We start from the raw sequence: 17,010 nt of genomic DNA on the forward strand, positions 1-17,010 counted from the left end.
AGCATCTGTCACACTCACATGTCAATATGAGACAACTCGTGATAGCATAACCCTTTACTGGTACAGACATCATTCTGACCTCCAGGCTCCTCAGTTTATACTCTGGAAAGGAGCAAAAGGAAGAAAATCATCTGAATATATTCCTGATAAACGATATGAATCTCAAACATCAACAAGTTCCACTAAACTGACCATCAAAGAGCCAACCCTGGCAGACACAGGTCTCTACTACTGTGCTCTAGAGACACAGTGATACAAAGTGTAGAAGAGGCTGTACAAAAACCTGAACACAGATATCTGACTGCTCTTCAAAGAGGAGGGAAGTGGTATTCAACCCACAGCATCATATCAGATGGATTCTGCTCATTCCTGTTTTATCAGAGTCACTGTGGTTACAGCTGCTAATGAAACACTGTGGGAGGATTCACATGAGCAGCAGATCCACATCAATGACAAACCATCACTGTCATTTCTAAAGCTTCCACCAGTCTGAATGTAAACAGAGCACAGCAAGAGGAGGAGCTACACAACTGAATATGAAATGATTCATTTTGGAGCTGAAGAGCTGCTGTGTTCTCTCTGTGCTTCCTTCAGTACAGGTGGAAATTATGCAGCTCTTTTTAGTTTGGATGATAATGGTTATCTTGCATACTGGTGAGACAATTTTAAATGTTTTTACCATTAAACTTAAAAAATACAAATGTCATAATGAAGCATATCTTTGTTCTTTTCAGGATCCTCTGAGGACTTAGTGAGACCATTTGAAGATGTAGTGCTGGCTTTGGAAGGGAAACATGTGACTCTCTCCTGCAACTATTCAGGGACTGTACAGAACCTCTTCTGGTATCAACAGAAGTCCAGTTCATCTCCCCAAATTCTCATCGCAGAATATTCAGAGAAAACGGCAAAGTTGTCCTTAACACAGGACAAAAAAACAAAGGAGTTTAATCTGCAGATCTCCTCTGCTGCAGTGTCTGACTCTGCTGTGTACTACTGTGCTGTGAGGCCCACAGTGACAGGAAACACCAAAACTCTGTACAAAAACCTTTGGAGCAAAGACAACACAATACTCCACAACGTCCACTAGAGGGAGTCACACACTGTTATTTTTTTGTCAGTAGAAGTATTGTTAAGCATTTTTCATTTCTGGTCTGTTTGTTTTAAAACTGGGGTCTTGCTGGGTATGTTGTTTATGCATGACAAAATAATAAAATACAATCAAACCAAATTATCTGTGATGCCTACACAGAAGACAAGTTCTAGTAGGAATGGAGAGCTGCAGTATAGTGTTAGCGTGAAGCTGCCAGTAGGGGGAATAACACAGGTCTGTGAATGAGCCCTTTCACTGTGATCAGGCTCTTCCTTCTAACCCACCAACGTAATGTTGATGAAGACTAGACAGAGAGATCACAGCCTGCATTATACTTGCTGTAGCTCACAGTTACTCAACACTGCAGACATGACACCTCGGTTCATCTCAGTGCTGCTGGCTGCTATGTGCCTTGGTATGAACACAACTCTGATTATTTGACATCAAGCCAACGTTGACATGATTCTGTAACAGCTCACTGATACTGTTTGTTGCTGTTTTACAGGATGCAGAGCACAGAAAGACAACGTGCTGCAACCAGAAGGAGATGTGTCTGCTACTGAAGGAGAGGCAGTCACACTTGGCTGTCATTATAACATCAGTTCAACAAATGGTTATCTCTTCTGGTACAAACAGGATGGAAACAACAGTCCCAAATTCATACTGAGTCGCTATACATTTGGCCAGGAGAAAACAGAGGAAAAGGTTGGGGAAAGATTTTCTTCCACACTGAATTCCACCTCAAGATCAGTTCCTCTGAAGATCCAGAAGCTTCAGCTGTCTGACTCTGCTGTGTACTACTGTGCTCTGCAGCCCACAGTGACAGGAAACACCAAAACTCTGTACAAAAACCTTTGGAGCAAAGACAACACAATACTCCACAACATCCACTAGAGGGAGTCACACACTGTTAAACTTCAATGGTCTCTGATGACAGAGTCTAGATTTGTTTGCAGAGGAGCTTCATGGCAGAGAACGGTTTGATTCAAAACAGAACTATAGAAGAGAGAGGACCTTCCATATTCAGCAGAGTTCAATACACACATCACAAACATTACCTTTATTCAACATGCTGTCATTGGACTATTATGTACTTTCTCTGATGTTTGGCACTATTTTTACAAGTATGTGACATTATTATAGAAAGTTGAATTTAAATAACCTCTGAATGTAAATCCTTTGAGTAATTTACGACATGTAATAAGAGTTTTTCTTTTCCTTTAGGTGTCAGCTGTGACCAACTCACTCCAATCAATGATGAAGTGTACAGTGTAGAAGGCAACACTGTTACTCTGTCCTACAGATACTACAAAGCTGCAGATTATAATGATTACTTCTTCTGGTATCGGCAATATCCAGGAAAACCACCCGAGTTCCTCATCAACCACTTGGGAACACAAAATGCATCGGCCTCTAGACTGTCTGTTACAGTGAGTGAGGATAAAACCAAAATGGATCTGCAGATCTCCTCTGCTGCAGTGTCTGACTCTGCTCTGTACTACTGTGCTGTGAGGCCCACAGTGACAGCAAACCCACAGTCTCTGTACAAAAACCTGACAGCTGCTCACTCAACATTTACACACTTCAGCTCCTCCTTTAATAGAACAACAGCGCCATCAAGTGGACACTGACAACATCCTCAGCAGATGATAAAGAGGAAGGACCAATGATGTGAAGGCCCAGATCCATCAGAGTATCAATGTTGTTCCTCTCTCACTGCAGACATGAAACACTGGCTGAGAAACCTCCTGATTCTGACTCTCTGGCTAGGTAACTCTTTAAACCTACTGATTGTTCTCCTTCAATCAATCGTCTTTATTCTACATTGACAAGATTCTTTAACAACTCACTGATACTGTTCGTTGCCGTTTTACAGGATGCAGAGCACAGAAAGACAACGTGCTGCAACCAGAAGGAGATGTGTCTGCTACTGAAGGAGAGGCAGTAAAACTTGGATGTCATTATAACAGCAGTTCATTATCGAATGATAATCTATTCTGGTACAAACAGGACGGGAACAACGGTCCCAAATTCATGCTAAGCCACTTTACATTTGGACAGGGGAACACAGAGGATGAATTTAAGGACAGATTTTCCTCCACACTGAATTCCACCTCAAGATCAGTTCCTCTGAAGATCCAGAAGCTTCAGCTGTCTGACTCTGCTGTGTACTACTGTGCTCTGCAGCCCACAGTGACAGGAAACACCAAAACTCTGTACAAAAACCTTTGGAGCAAAGAAAACACAATACTCCACAACGTCCACTAGAGGGAGTCACACACTGTTAAACTTCAATGGTCTCTGATGATACAGTCTAGATTTGTTTTCAGAGGAGCTTCATGGCAGAGAACGGTTTGATTCCAAACAGAACTATAGAAGAGAGAGGACCTTCCATATTCAGCAGAGTTCAATACACAAACCAAAAACATTACCTTTATTCAACATGCTGTCATTGGAGTATTATGTACTTTCTCTGGTGTTTGGCACATTTCTAACAGGTATGTGACAACATTATGATACTAAATAGTTTAATTCAAATAAAATCTGAATGTGAATCCTTTGAGTAATTTTCACATGTAATAAGAGTTTTCTTTTCCGTTAGGTGTCAGCTGTGACCAACTCACTCCAGTCAAAGAGGAAGAGAACAGTTTAGAAGGCAGCACTGTTACTCTGTCCTACACATGCCCCACAAAATCATCTAGTGATACTTTCTTCTGGTATCGACAATATCCAGGAAAACCTCCACAGTTCCTCATCTCACACTCTGCTTCAGGAAATGTATTGAATGAACAAATCACTGGACTGAAGATTAAAGTGGAACAAGACAGAATCCACATGAACATCTCCTCTGCTGCAGTGTCTGACTCTGCTCTGTACTACTGTGCTCTGCAGCCCACAGTGACAGGAAACACCAAAACTCTGTACAAAAACCTTTGGAGCAAAGACAACACAATACTCCACAACATCCACTAGAGGGGAACACACACTTATGATGAAGTCTGTTTGTTTCTCTCATGAGACACAGCTGTGCAGATCTTCAAACATTAATTTGATAAATGAGTCTCCTCCTACTGACTGAAGAGGTCCTTCATGGCAGATAACTGTTTGATTCTAACTTTGAACATCAGACCAAACACAATTCACAAAACGTATTCATACTGAAGATTAAGTTTCAGCATTTCTCTTCTGTAAACATGGGGAAAATAGCTGTAATGTTGATATTTTCAGCTCTCTTTGGTACGTATGTTTCTCAAATGATGGATCTCTCACTGTGGAATAGAACTCTAAATATAACATGTTGTTTCTCTCACTAGGTAACACCTTGGAAGCTGATATTACTGCCAGTAGAGATGAAGAGCTTTCATCAGAGGGCCGTACTGTTACTCTGTCCTATAACTATTCAATTAAAGCAGATAATCTCCAGTGGTATCAACAGGATCCTGGATCTGCTCCTCAGTTCCTGCTTCTGATCACTGACACTAAAGAGCCTTCAGTGGTGGAAGCAAAACCTCCACACCCTCGACTGACTGCTGAACTGAATGAGGAGAGAAATCAAGTCCATCTGCAGATCTCCTCTGCTGCAGTGTCTGACTCTGCTCTGTACTACTGTGCTCTGAGGCCCACAGTGACAGGAAACACCAAAACTCTGTACAAAAACACAAGCTGACACACTGACAAGCTGCTGAAGCCTTTTCTCCACACTGTTGTAATGAACTCTTTACCTCCACTAGAGGGCGACATCATCAAGTAGGCGGTGCACTACTTCTGCTCTGTGTTCAACCATTGAGTCAATAATAACTGCTGCTGTGAAGAGAACAATTCTCAGACTGAATGTTGAACATCAGCTAGTTTCTCCTGTTGATCTAAACCTGGTTGTAGAGATGGAACATTGGCTGTGGATTATTCTTGCTGCTCTTTTCTTTGGTGAGACACAAAGCAACAACATGTTTTTATTATTTTCGAAAGATTGATGTAAACTGGAGTTCAGAGCAGAAATCTCTCAACAGTTGAGCTGTTTCTGTCAACAGAGTAACACTGTACAGTTGACATTTCCCACCGTTTTCTCCTCTCAGCCTCATGAACAATGTTAGTCTAATGGCTTAATTTTCTCTGCTTCTTCCAGGACTAATAGCTGGAGACACAATCTCTCCTGAAGGAGATGAAGTCAGTGGAAGAGAAGGAGCATCTGTCACACTCACATGTCAATATGACACAACTTCCAACAACATTGAGCTTTACTGGTACAGACATCATTCTGACCTCCAGGCTCCTCAGTTTATACTCTGGAAAGGAGCGAGAAATGACAAGACTGAATATATTCCTAATAAATCTAAATATGAATCTCAAACATCAATAATTTCCACTAAACTGACCATCAGAGAGATAACCCTGGCAGACACAGGTCTCTACTACTGTGCTCTACGTAGAGACACAGTGATACAAAGTGTAGAAGAGGCTGTACAAAAACCTGAACACAGATATCTGACTACTCTTCAAAGAGGAGGGAAGTGGTATTCAACCCACAGCTTCATATCAGATGGATTCTGCTCATTCCTGTTTTATCAGAGTCACTGTGGTTACAGCTGCTAATGAAACACTGTGGGAGGATTCACATGAGCAGCAGATCCACATCAATGACAAACCATCAATGTCATTTCTAAAGCTTCCACCAGTCTGAATGTAAACGGAGCACAGCAAGAGGAGGAGCTACACAACTGAATATGAAATGATTCATTTTGGAGCTGAAGAGCTGCTGTGTGCTTCCTTCAGTACAGGTGGAAATAATGCAGCTCTTTTTAGTTTGGATGGTAATTTTAAAGTTTCATTCTGGTGAGCCAATTTCTACATTTTCTACCATTAAACAAATTTAAAATAAATAAAAATGTCACAACATATCTTTGTTCTTTACAGGATCCTCTGAGGATCTAGTGAAACCATTTGAAGATGTAGTGCTGGCTTTGGAAGGGAAACATGTGACTCTCTCCTGCAACTATTCAGGAACTGTCGACAACCTCTTCTGGTATCAACAGAAGTCCAGTTCATCTCCACAGCTTCTCATCACAGAATTTTCAGAGAAAATGGCAAAGTTGTCTTTAACACATGACAGAAAAACAAAGGAGTTTAATCTGCAGATCTCCTCTGCTGCAGTGTCTGACTCTGCTGTGTACTACTGTGCTGTGAAGCCCACAGTGACAGGAAACACCAAAACTCTGTACAAAAACCTTTGGAGCAAAGACAACACAATACTCCAAAACATCCACTAGAGGGAGTCACACACTTATGATGAAGTCTGTTTGTTTCTCTCATTAGACACAGCTGTGCAGATCTTCAAACATTAATTTGATAAACTAGAAATCCCGCGGAGATTTGGAAAGTACGGGCCGCCCCCGCGCGAATCGGGGAAGGAAAAAAATCGCGGCCGACCCCCGCGGTCCCAGAGGCTTTACCGTAGAGCGACGCGAGCCGCGCGCGTCCGACGAACGACGAGTCGATCGGAGTCGGGGGGAAAGGGGCGTGGCCCGGCAAACATTGCGTTGGCGAATGACGGTTTTGGCATTTGTGGCGCCCCCTGTGGGTTAACCTCGACGAGCTTAGAGGGCCACGCTACCGCATGTCTTCTGCACGTATCCTGCGAGTTTCACGACGATAGGACCTACGGTCAATGAGTTACGGCCAACGTGTTATTAAGGCCCGCCCCTGCGTAAACGTTTTAGTCAAGGGCGGCCATTTTTTCCAAGCTACCCTACTGATATTTTTCGGAGACGTGCTTCACAGTCCCCCGGGGCTTCGTGAGACATTTGGTGTCGATAGAGTAAAACGTGAAAAAGTTGTGGATAAAACCCTGTTTTTCAGTTTATGCTAATTAGCCGAAAGTATTTCCAGGTTGACTCTTATGGTCCGAGAGGCTTTTTTGTAGAGCACCCTAAAATACACCAGTGTGAGAAATTTCAAGTCAATCGGACTTACGGTGTGCGGGGCGCGGCCTCTCAAACTTTCTTCAGTCGGGGATTAAGAACAGCGCCCCCTAGCGGACATTAAAAAAAAATTCCTCGGAGCGAAATTGTAGAGCACCATGAGCTGTACATGTGTAATCAATTTCAAGTCAATCGGAGTCGGGTGACTTTTGTGGCGCCCCCTATGGGTTAATCACGATAAGCTTCGAGGGACATGCTACCACATGACTTCTGCACACACCCAGCAAGTTTGATGATGATAGGACCTATGGTTAAGGAGTTATGGCCAATTTGTGGATAGGCCCCGCCCCTGTGGCGCCCCCTACGGGTTAATCGCGATAAGCTTCAAGGGACATGCTACCACATGACTTCTGCACATGCCCAGCAAGTTTGATGATGATAGGACCTATGGTTAAGGAGTTATGGCCAACGTGTTATTAAGCCCCGCCCATTTGTGGCGCCCCCTATGGGTTAATCTCGATAAGCTTCGAAGGACATGCTACCACATGACTTCTGCACATACCCAGCAAGTTTGATGATGATAGGACCTATGGTTAAGGAGTTAGGGCCAACGTGTTATTATGCCCCGCCCATTTGTGGCGCCCCCTATGGGTTAATCGCGATAAGCTTCGATGGGACATGCTACCACATGACTTCTGCACATACCCAGCAAGTTTGATGATGAGAGGACCTACGGTTAAGGAGTTATGGCCAACGTGTTATTAAGCCCCGCCCCTGCGTAAACTTTTTGGTCAATGGCGGCCATGTTTTTCAAGTTGTCCAACTAATCTTTTACGGGTATGTTTATTGTAGTCCCCCGGGGCTTCACGAGAAATTTGGTGTCGATACAGTCAAATTGCAGAAAGTTGTGGATAACACGCTGTTTTTCAGTTTATGCTAATTAGCGGGAAATATTCCCAGAAGAATTTTTATGGTCCCAGAGGCTTTTTTGTAGAGCACCCTAACATACACCTGTGTGAGAAATTTCAAGTCAATCGGAGTTACGGTGTGCGGGGCGTGGCCTCTCAAAGTTCTTTCAGTCGGGACTTCATTACAGCGCCCCCTAGCGGAAATTCAAAAAACTGTATAATAGCACACCCCGCGGGGTGGGGACGCACGTTGTGCGAAGTTTTTGCGTTTCTACGTGCAACGGTGTGGGAGGAGAAGCAGCTAGAAAATGTGAGGCAGAATAAGAAGTCGGAAGTCAGAAGAAGAATAAGTATGGTGGAGAGTAATAATTACGGGTCCCCTGTAAACAGTGGACCCGTACTTAATGAGTCTCCTCCTACTGAGTGCAGAGGTGCTTCATGGCAGATAACTGTTTGATTCCAACTTAGAACATCAGACCAAACACAACTCACAAAATGTATTCATATTGAACATTAAGTTACAGCATTTCTCTTCTGTAAACATGGAAAAACTTAGTGTAGTTTTGCTATTTTCAGCTCTTGTAGGTACGTATGTTTCTCAAATGATGGATCTCTCACTGTGGAATAGAACTCGTAGTATAACATGTTGCTTCCCTCACTAGGTAACACCTTGGAAGCTGATATTACTGCCAACAGAGATGAAGAGTTTTCACCAGAGGGCCGTACTGTTACTCTGTCCTGTAACTATTCAGTTAAAGCAAATAATCTCCAGTGGTATCGACAGGATCCTGGATCTGCTCCTCAGTTCCTGCTCCTGATCACTGACACTAAAGAGCCTTCAGTGGTGGAAGCAAAACCTCCACACCCTCGACTGACTGCTGAACTGAATGAGGAGGGAAATCAAGTCCATCTGCAGATCTCCTCTGCTGCAGTGTCTGACTCTGCTCTGTACTACTGTGCTCTGCAGCCCACAGTGACAGGAAACACCAAAACTCTGTACAAAAACCTTTGGAGCAAAGACAACACAATACTCCACAACGTCCACTAGAGGGAGTCACACACTGTTAAACTTCAATGGTCTCTGATGAGACAGTCTAGATTTGTTTGTAGAGGAGCTTCATGGCAGAGAACGATTTGCTTCAAAACAGAACTATAGAAGAGAGAGGACCTTCCATATTCATTAGAGTTCAATACACAAACATTACCTTTGTTCAACATGCTGTCATTGGACAATTATGTACTTTCTCTGATGTTTGGCACTTTTCTAACAGGTAGGTGGAATTCTTTATTTATATATTAAAAAGTTTAATTCCAATAATATCCAAATTTGAATCCTTTGAGTTGTTTACAACATGTAATAACAGAGATTTCTCTTCCTTTAGGTGTCAGCTGTGACCAGCTCACTCCAGTCAATGATGAAGAGTACAGTTTAGAAGGCAGCACTGTTACTCTGTCCTACACATACCCCACAAAATCAACTGGTGATTTTTTCTTTTGGTATCGACAATATCCAGGAAAACCTCCACAGCTCCTCATCTCACACTCTGCTTCAGGAAATGCAGGAAATGAACAAATCACTGGACTGAAGATTAAAGTGGAACAAGACAGAATCCACATGAACATCTCCTCTGCTGAAGTGTCTGACTCTGCTGTGTACTACTGTGCTCTGCAGCCCACAGTGACAGGAAACACCAAAACTCTGTACAAAAACCTTCAGAGCAAAGACAACACAATACTCCACAACGTCCACTAGAGGGAGTCACACACTGTTAAACTTCAATGGTCTCTGATGATACAATCTAGATTTGTTTGCAGAGGAGCTTCATGGCAGAGAACGGTTTGATTCCAAACAGAACTATAGAAGAGAGAGGAACTTCAATATTCAGCAGAGTTCAATACACACACAACAAACATTACCTTTATTCAACATGATGTCATTGGAGTATTATGTACTTTCTCTGATGTTTGGCACTTTTCTAACAGGTACGTTACATTCTTAGTAGGGCTGTCAAAATTGTCGCGTTAACGCAAGGTGATTAATTTTTGGAATTAATGCGTTAATATTTTTTATCGCAATTAACGCATGTGCAGAATGATCCGCCCCGTGCATCCCACCGGCTCTGTACTACAGCCACTCAAACGTTGCGGCTGACCCAGGATCAGTAGCTGCGCGCAGCCAAACATAACAGCACGCTACCCCATGCCGTGTTTTAAACTGCTAACGGTCACGTCTGTGTCGGGGGCATAGATAGCTCCCGACATCAACTGCCAGCCGCGGCAGTTGATGTCGGGAGCAACAGGAGGAGAAACATTGTTCGCTCTGTTCAGAGCCCGCGAGGACACAAACGTCTGCAGTTTTCAGAGGTGTGTGTGAGTAGACACAGATGAACAGTCCCCTAGGACGTGTTCGCGCGCGCGCGCTCACACACACACACACACACACACACACACACACACACACACACAGTAATCAAGTTGTATTCAAGAATGCACAACCTATAGATTCACCAAATAAATGCCATTATATAGCCTATATTTACCCAAAGACATAATAAAGAGACAGACCAATTGAATTATGGTGTGGTAGGTATATATTTTTGTTTGATTTAAATTTATTTTCAGTATTAAAACCATCATTTGGATTTTCAATTAATAAAAATTCTAATTTTAAACGTACATCCACCTTCTGTCCTTTATCTTTCCGTTCGTACAACAATATACAGAGAAAATTCGTATTTTTCGGGCATATTTCGAATGGTAAAATTAATCGTGATTAATCGTGATTAATCCACAGAATCCTGTGATTAATCTGATTAAAAATTTTAATCGTTTGACAGCCCTAATTCTTAGATTTAAAAAAATAATTTAAAAGTTTCATAATGTGATTAATTTATTAAGTTTTGTAACATGGTAAACCTTTCTTAGGTGTCAGCTGTGAACAACTCACTCCAGTCAATGATGAAGAGAACAGTGTAGAAGGCAGCACTGTTACTCTTTCCTACAGATACACCAAACAAGCGGATGGAAATGATAACTTCTTCTGGTATCGACAATATCCAGGAAAACCACCAGAGTTCCTGCTGTTCATCTCAGGGCTTAACATCACTAAAACAGCAGAATCTCTGAAATCGGACAAAAGGTTCTTTACTGATCTGACTGAGGGAAAGAATCGTGTAGATCTTCAAATCTCCTCTGCTGCAGTGTCTGACTCTGCTCTGTACTACTGTGCTGTGAGGCCCACAGTGACAGCAAACCCACAGTCTCTGTACAAAAACCTGACAGCTGCTCACTCAACATTTATACACTTCAGCTCCTGCTTTTATAGAACAACAGCGCCATCAAGTGGACACTGACAACATCCCCAGCAGATGATAAAGAGGAAGGACCAATGATGTGAAGGCCCAGATCCATCAGAGCATCAATGTTGTTCCTCTCTCACTGCAGACATGAAACACTGGCTGAGAAACCTCCTGATTCTGACTCTCTGGCTAGGTAACTCTTTAGACCTACTGATTGTTCTCCTTTAATCAATCATCTTTATTGATTCATCTCTTCCTCTGCATGTTCTCTTCTTCCCCAGAGAGTAAAGGAGAAGACAGAGTGATGCAGCCAACAGGAGATGTCATTGCTACTCAAGGACAGACACTCATACTTAACTCTACATTTGAAACAAGTGACTCGAATCCATATCTCTACTGGTACAAACAGGATGGAAACAACAGCCCTAAATTCATGCTGAGTCTCTCTAAGTTTGGCCAGGTGAGAGCAGAGGATGAGTTTAAGGAAAGATTTTCCTCCAAACTGTATTTCACCTCAAGATCAGTTCCTCTGAAGATCCAGAAGCTTCAGCTGTCTGACTCTGCTGTGTACTACTGTGCTCTGCAGCCCACAGTGACAGGAAACACCAAAACTCTGTACAAAAACCTTTGGAGCAAAGACAACACAATACTCCACAACGTCCACTAGAGGGAGTCACACACTGTTAAACTTCAATGGTCTCTGATGATACAGTCTAGATTTGTTTTCAGAGGAGCTTCATGACAGAGAACAGTTTGATTCCAAACAGAACTATAGAAGAGAGAGGACCTTCCATTTTCAGCAGAGTTCTATACACACACACCACAAACATTACCTTTATTCAACATGATGTCATTGGACTATTATGTACTTTCTCTGATGTTTGGCACATTTCTAACAGGTAGGTGGAATTCTTCATTTATATATTAAAAAATTAAATCTAATAAAAGACAAATTTGAATCCTTTGAGTATTTTAAAACATGTAATAACAGTTTTCTCTTCCTCTAGGTGTCAGCTGTGAACAACTCACTCCAGTCCATGATGAAGAGTACAGTTTAGAAGGCAGGACTGTTACTCTGTCCTACAGACATGACTCAGAAGCAACTGCTAGTGATTACTTCTTCTGGTATCGACAATATCCAGGAAAACCACCAGAGTTCCTATTGTACATCTCAGGGTTTACTTCAACAAGAGCAGCAAAATCTCTGAAATCAGACACAAAGTTTTCTACTAAACTGTCTGAGAGAAAGAAACGTGTGGATCTGCAGATCTCCTCTGCTGCAGTGTCTGACTCTGCTGTGTACTACTGTGCTGTGAGGCCCACAGTGACAGGAAACACCAAAACTCTGTACAAAAACACAAGCTGACACACTGACAAGCTGCTGAAGCCTTTTCTCCACACTGTTGTAATGAACTCTTTACCTCCACTAGAGGGCAACATCATCAAGTAGGCGGTGCACTACTTCTGCTCTGTGTTCAACCATTGAGTCAATAATAACTGCTGCTGTGAAGAGAACAATTCTCAGACTGAATGTTGAACATCAGCTAGTTTCTCCTGTTGATTTAAACCTGGTTGTAGAGATGGAACATTGGCTGTGGATTATTCTTGCTGCTCTTTTCTTTGGTGAGATACAAAGCAACAACATGTATTTATGCTTTTCTAAAGATTGATGTAAACTGGAGTTCAGAACAGTTGAGCTGTTTCTGTCCACAGTGTAACACTGTACAGTTGACATTTACCACTGTCTTGTCCCCTCAGCCTCACGAGCAATGTTAGTCTCATGGCTTCATTTTCTCTGCTTCTTCCAGGACTAATAGCTGGAGACACAATCTCTCCTGAAGGAGATGAAGTCAGTGGAAGAGAAGGAGCATCTGTCACACTCACATGTCAATATGAGACAACTAGTGATCGCATAAACCTTTACTGGTACAGACATCATTCTGACCTCCAGGCTCCTCAGTTTATACTCTGGAAAGGAGCAAAAGGGAGAGCAACTGAATATATTCCTGATAAACGATATGAATCTCAAACATCAACAAGTATCACTAAACTGACCATCAGAGAGCCAACCCTGGCAGACACAGGTCTCTACTACTGTGCTCTAGAGACACAGTGATACAAAGTGTAGAAGAGGCTGTACAAAAACCTGAACACAGATATCTGACTACACTTCAAAGAGGAGGGAAGTGGTATTCAACCCACAGCTTCATATCAGATGGATTCTTCTCATTCCTGTTTTATCAGAGTCACTGTGGTTACAGCTGCTAATGAAACACTGTGGGAGGATTCACATGAGCAGCAGATCCACATCAATGACAAACCATCACTGTCATTTCTAAAGCTTCCACCAGTCTGAATGTAAACAGAGCACAGCAAGAGGAGGAGCTACACTACTGAATATGAAATGATTCATTTTGGAGCTGAAGAGCTGATGTGTTATCTCTGTGCTTCCTTCAGTACAGGTGGAAATAATGCAGCTCTTTTTAGTTTGGATGGTAATTTTAACGTTTCATTCTGGTGAGCCAGTTTCTACATTTTCTACCATTAAACAAATTTAAAATAAATAAAAATCTCACAACATATGTTTGTTCTTTTCAGGATCCTCTGAGGATTTAGTGAAACCATTTGAAGATGTAGTGCTGGCTTTGGAAGGGAAACATGTGACTCTCTCCTGCAACTATTCAGGGACTGTCAACAACCTCTACTGGTATCAACAGAAGTCCAGTTCATCTCCACAGCTTCTCATTGCAGAATATTGAGAGAAAACAGCAAAGTTGTCTTTAACACATGACAGAAAAACAAAGGAGTTTAATCTGCAGATCTCCTCTGCTGCAGTGTCTGACTCTGCTGTGTACTACTGTGCTGTGAGGCCCACAGTGACAGGAAACAACAAAACTCTGTACAAAAAACAGAAAAAAGACAATACAATACTCCACAACGTCCACTAGAGAGAAACACACACGTATGATGAGGTCTATTTGTTTTTCTCATGAGACACAGATGTATCTTCAAACATTAATTTGAAACATGAGTCTCCTCCTACTGACTGTAGAGGTGCTTCATGGCAGATCAATGTTTGATTCCAGCTGTGAACCTCAGACCAAACACAACTCAGAAAACGTATTCATACTGAACATTAAGTTACTGCATTTCAACTCTGTAAACATGGAACAACTAGTTGTAATGTTGTTCTTTTCAGCTCTCATAGGTACGTATGTTTCTCAAATGATAGAACTCTCACTTTGGAATAGAACTCTAAATATAACATGTTGTTTCCCTCACTAGGTAACACCTTGGAAGCTGATATTACTGCCAGTAAAGATGAAGAGTTTTCACCAGAGGGCCGTACTGTTACTCTGTCCTGTAACTATTCAGTTAAAGCTCGAAATCTCCAGTGGTATCGACAGGATCCTGGATCTGCTCCTCAGTTCCTGCTCCTGATCACTGACACTAAAGAGCCTTCAGTGGTGGAAGCAAAACCTCCACAACCTCGACTGACTGCTGAACTGAATGAGGAGAGAAATCAAGTCCATCTGCAGATCTCCTCTGCTGCAGTGTCTGACTCTGCTCTGTACTACTGTGCTCTGCAGCCCACAGTCCACTAGAGGGAGTCACACACTGTTAAACTTCAATGGTCTCTGATGATACAGTCTAGATTTGTTTGCAGAGGAGCTTCATGACAGAGAACGGTTTGATTCCAAACATAACTACAGAAGAGAGAGGACCTTCCATATTCAGCAGAGTTCAATACACACACCACAAACATTACCTTTATTCAACATGCTGTCAATGGACTATTATGTTCTTTCTCTGATGTTTGGCACTTTTCTAACAGGTATGTGGAATTCATTCTTCATATATTAAACAGTTTAACTCCAACAATAGCCAAATTTGAATCAACAAGTAATAACAGAGTTTTCTCTTCCTTTAGGTGTCAGCTGTGAACAACTCACTCCAGTCAATGATGAAGAGTACAGTTTAGAAGGCAGCACTGTTACTCTGTCCTACACATACCCCTTAAAATCAACTAGTGATATTTTCTTCTGGTATCGACAATATCCAGGAAAACCTCCACAGTTCCTCATCTCACACTCTGCTTCAGGAAATGTATTGAATGAACAAATCACTGGACTGAAGATTAAAGTGGAACAAGACAGAATCCACATGAACATCTCCTCTGCTGCAGTGTCTGACTCTGCTGTGTACTACTGTGCTGTGAGGCCCACAGTGACAGCAAACCCACAGTCTCTGTACAGAAACCTGACAGCTGCTCACTCAACGTTTACACACTACAGCTCCTCCTTTTATGGAACAACAGCGTCATCTAGTGGACACTGACAACATCCTCAGCAGATGATAAAGAGGAAGGACCAATGATGTGAAGGCCCAGATCCATCAGAGTATCAATGTTGTTCCTCTCTCACTGCAGACATGAAACACTGGCTGAGAAACCTCCTGATTCTGACTCTCTGGCTAGGTAACTCTTTAAACCTACTGATTGCTCTACTTTAATCAATCATCTTTATTGATTCATCTCTTCCTCTGCATGTTCTCTTCTTCCCCAGAGAGTAAAGGAGAAGACAGAGTGATGCAGCCAACAGGAGACTTCATTGCTACTCAAGGACAGACACTCACACTTAACTGTACATTTGAAACAACTGACTCGAATCCATATCTCTACTGGTACAAACAGGATGGAAACAACAGCCCCAAATTCATTCTGAGCCGCATTATACGGGATGAAGGGAACACACCAGACAAGTTTAAGGAAAGATTTTCCTCCACACTGAATTCCACCTCAAGATCAGTTCCTCTGAAGATCCAGAAGCTTCAGCTGTCTGACTCTGCTCTGTACTACTGTGCTCTGCAGCCCACAGTGACAGGAAACATCAAAACTCTGTACAAAAACCTTTGGAGCAAAGACAACACAATACTCCACAATGTCCACTAGAGGGAAACACACACTTATGATGAAGTCTGTTTGTTTCTCTCATGAGACACAGATGTGGTACAGACCTTCAAACATTAATTTGATGTATAAGTCTCCTCCTACTGACTGTAGAGGTCCTTCATGGCAGATAAAGGCTTGATTCCAGCTTTAAACATCCGACCAAACACAACTAACATAATTTATTCTTACTGAACATTAAGTTATTTCACCTCTTTAAACATGGAAAAACTTGCTGTAATGTTGTTCTTTTCAGCTCTTATAGGTACGTACGTTTCTGAGATGAAGGATCTCTCACTGTGGAATAGAACTCGTAGTATAACATGTTGTTTCCTTCAATAGGTAACACCTTGGAAGCTGATATTACTGCCAACAGAGATGAAGAGTTTTCACCAGAGGGCCGTACTGTTACTCTGTCCTGTAACTATTCAGTTAAAGCAGAAAATCTCCAGTGGTATCGACAGGATCCTGGATCTGCTCCTCAGTTCCTGCTCCTGATCACTAACACTAAAGAGCCTTCAGTGGTGGAAGCAAAACCTCCACACCCTCGACTGACTGCTGAACTGAATGAGGAGAGAAATCAAGTCCATCTGCAGATCTCCTCTGCTGCAGTGTCTGACTCTGCTGTGTACTACTGTGCTCTGCAGCCCACAGTGACAGGAAACACCAAAACTCTGTACAAAAACCTTTGGAGCAAAGACAACACAATACTCCACAACGTCCACTAGAGGGAGACACACACTGTTAAACTTCAATGGTCTCTGATGATACAGTCTAGATTTGTTTGCAGAGGAGCTTCATGGCAGAGAACGGTTTGATTCCAAACAGAACTATAGAAGAGAGAGGACCT

The 17,010-nt window shown here is 42.3% G+C and overlaps 3 gene segments (V, D, J or C); all 3 read left to right on the forward strand.

The window, feature by feature from the left end:
- Positions 1-14,377: 14,377 nt before the first annotated feature.
- On the forward strand, positions 14,378-14,817 carry LOC307255509 (T cell receptor alpha variable 27-like). The segment is given in 2 exons: positions 14,378-14,420; positions 14,498-14,817.
- A 175-nt stretch (positions 14,818-14,992) lies between these two features.
- On the forward strand, positions 14,993-15,550 carry LOC307255510 (T cell receptor alpha variable 3-like). The segment is given in 2 exons: positions 14,993-15,047; positions 15,144-15,550.
- Positions 15,551-15,643: 93 nt separating this feature from the next.
- LOC307255511 (T cell receptor alpha variable 38-1-like) lies at positions 15,644-16,163 on the forward strand. The segment is given in 2 exons: positions 15,644-15,689; positions 15,778-16,163.
- Positions 16,164-17,010: the final 847 nt, after the last annotated feature.

This window comes from Ammodytes marinus (genome assembly GCF_949987685.1).
Source record: "Ammodytes marinus genome assembly, chromosome: 9".
NCBI classification, from domain to species: domain Eukaryota; kingdom Metazoa; phylum Chordata; class Actinopteri; order Uranoscopiformes; family Ammodytidae; genus Ammodytes; species Ammodytes marinus.